The sequence below is a fragment of the Merops nubicus genome, unplaced genomic scaffold (genome assembly GCF_000691845.1).
Source record: "Merops nubicus isolate BGI_N331 unplaced genomic scaffold, ASM69184v1 scaffold37601, whole genome shotgun sequence".
NCBI classification, from domain to species: Eukaryota; Metazoa; Chordata; class Aves; order Coraciiformes; family Meropidae; genus Merops; species Merops nubicus.
In genome coordinates this window covers 33,877-36,223 of record NW_008589850.1, presented here as the reverse complement: position 1 = coordinate 36,223, position 2,347 = coordinate 33,877, and positions in this window count along the sequence as shown.

The window sequence follows — 2,347 nt, the reverse complement described above, 5'->3', positions numbered from 1 at the left end:
ACATGACATCTGGACTGCTTGTGGATTTTCACCCTCACAGAGCAGGAAAAATCAATTGTCTCATTATTACTTATTAATATAGTACACTGTATAGCACACAAAAAAATGAACTATACTGTCTAACTAAGGTTCCTACTGTTAAGCAGATTCTGTATTACAGATCTGGTTCTCCAGGCACAGTTAAATAAATTGAAATAACAACACTAGAAAACAGAAAGAATAATTATATGCCCCATGGTGAAGTTAACAGTAACAGTTAAATTCTCGACCCTCTTTCTTAATAAGCTTCAGAACTGTATGATCTGCTGACTGTGACAATAGATTAGCATGAAAAAACTTCTAAAATACCATTTCACTCATGAAACAGATTTAAATATTGGCATGTAAACTAAAACTGCTATTATTCCCCTATGTGTTTCATAGACTATAAAGTAAAATTCCTTTAAAAACCAAGAGAGAATACAGCTATTACTTTATAATGTATAGGCACATTCTTTTTAATTTCAAGCACTGCTCCAGCCCTTCCATCTACTTCCCTTTGTTTAGATACTGCTGCCAATACCGTCTTACAGAAAGTCTAACCTCACCTCTAAAGATGCCAGGAAAAAAATAGTTGAACATTAGGCTTGAAATTTAAATTAAGAAAATAATTTACTCTATTTTTAAAAGGAAAGGGAAAGTAAAGTTGGTTCAAATGTTAGAAGTTTAGAAATTGAAGTGACTTTTTAAGATGTACCTTTTGGAGCTTTCCATGGATCATCAAAATCTTTTAGTTCCACAAAGAGACACCCAACATAGGCAGTGCCTATGTGAAGATTTTAAGAGCTGATCTATAAATTAAATGTGAGTACCTTTCATGAAAAACCCAGCCCTTACTTTTGAATGAACTATTCACAAGCAAACTGTTACTCCTTCCAAGCACAACCTATGTACATTACACCTTGATTTTTTGCCTTTTATTAACCTGTTGCACAGCTGTCATTTAAAGTGGATCCTAGGCTTGTTAGAATAGACAACAAATGTGGTAAGAAGCATAACTGAAAAAAATGAAGCTGTGAATGTCTCATAAAAATTCACAGAACTTCAAAAAATCATCTCATGATGCTACGTGTATAGTTACAGAGGGCTATAATAAATTACATATATTTTTTCAGATACAGCACAGCTGAGCCAGTGCTTTGGAAATTGTCCTTTTACCAGGCGTGACCTTGAAGACACTTTCTTTGGTTAACTACTTCCATATTTAACAACAAGCTACTGTAGAGTAACATTGTGCCCTATTAAATCAGTTTATATATTTCACTATACATGTTAGTAGCAAATATCTGTATTTATGTATAAATATTTTAAAATATTTTCACATACATTTCCAATATACAAACACGTAGACCAATTTCAGTTAATCATGACTAAACAAAAGTAAATACAAAATTTATAACTTTATTGATGCTATACCCTTCTTTCTGGTACACTATGCTAAGTAATGAAATCTGTGTTTCCAAAAAGCAATCGTTCTAATATTTGCACCATAGAATTTCTTTGTTGAATTATTGCAAATAAAGCCTTGGGATACATGGAAAACATGCCTTCTATCTGCATGTTTTACCCTGGAACATGTTATCACTTTTGTTGATATAAAGGCATGAATATTTTCCACTAAGTTCATATCTATGCAGAAACATAACTGTAAAGTGTAAAGCACATACTTTTAAGTGTATTTATAAAAACCTCTCTGAGAAAGGTTTCGGAAGAAGTCTGCCTCAGTTTTAAATGTTACCTTTTCTAGTGCAATGCTGAAGGATTGCTGTTACATATCATAAATGAATGGCAGTATCAGCGAATTTCAAACACATATCAGAAAAAAAGACATGAATATTAGCTAGATGGACCTACTGATAAGAATACTAAAAAAAAAAAAAAAAAATCAAGGCAGAATATGACACTTAGTGGGAAAGCTAACAATCAGTGTAAACTTCAGTGTTTCCTACCAAAAAAAAAAAATTTAAAAAGCCAGTATCAAACAGAGTACAACTGCATTCCAGTCATTTGGCTTGGGTATTCATCTCACAGACAAAAGAAATCTCATTGAAAAGCTAATCTGATAGAGCTGGACTCAATGATTCTAAAGGCCTTCTCCAACCTAAATGATTCTACGATTCTATACAACTTGTATTAATATCAGAACAGAATCAAGACCACTATTTCTTTTAAAGCCTGGGGCACACTGTGATGCCCATAATTGGTGGGTGGATTTTAACTGACTCGAAGACTCTCATAGTCCTATTATCATAAAACCTGTAGCTCACTCCCAGCATGAAGGACCCATCTGTGACCACCATCCATCTGT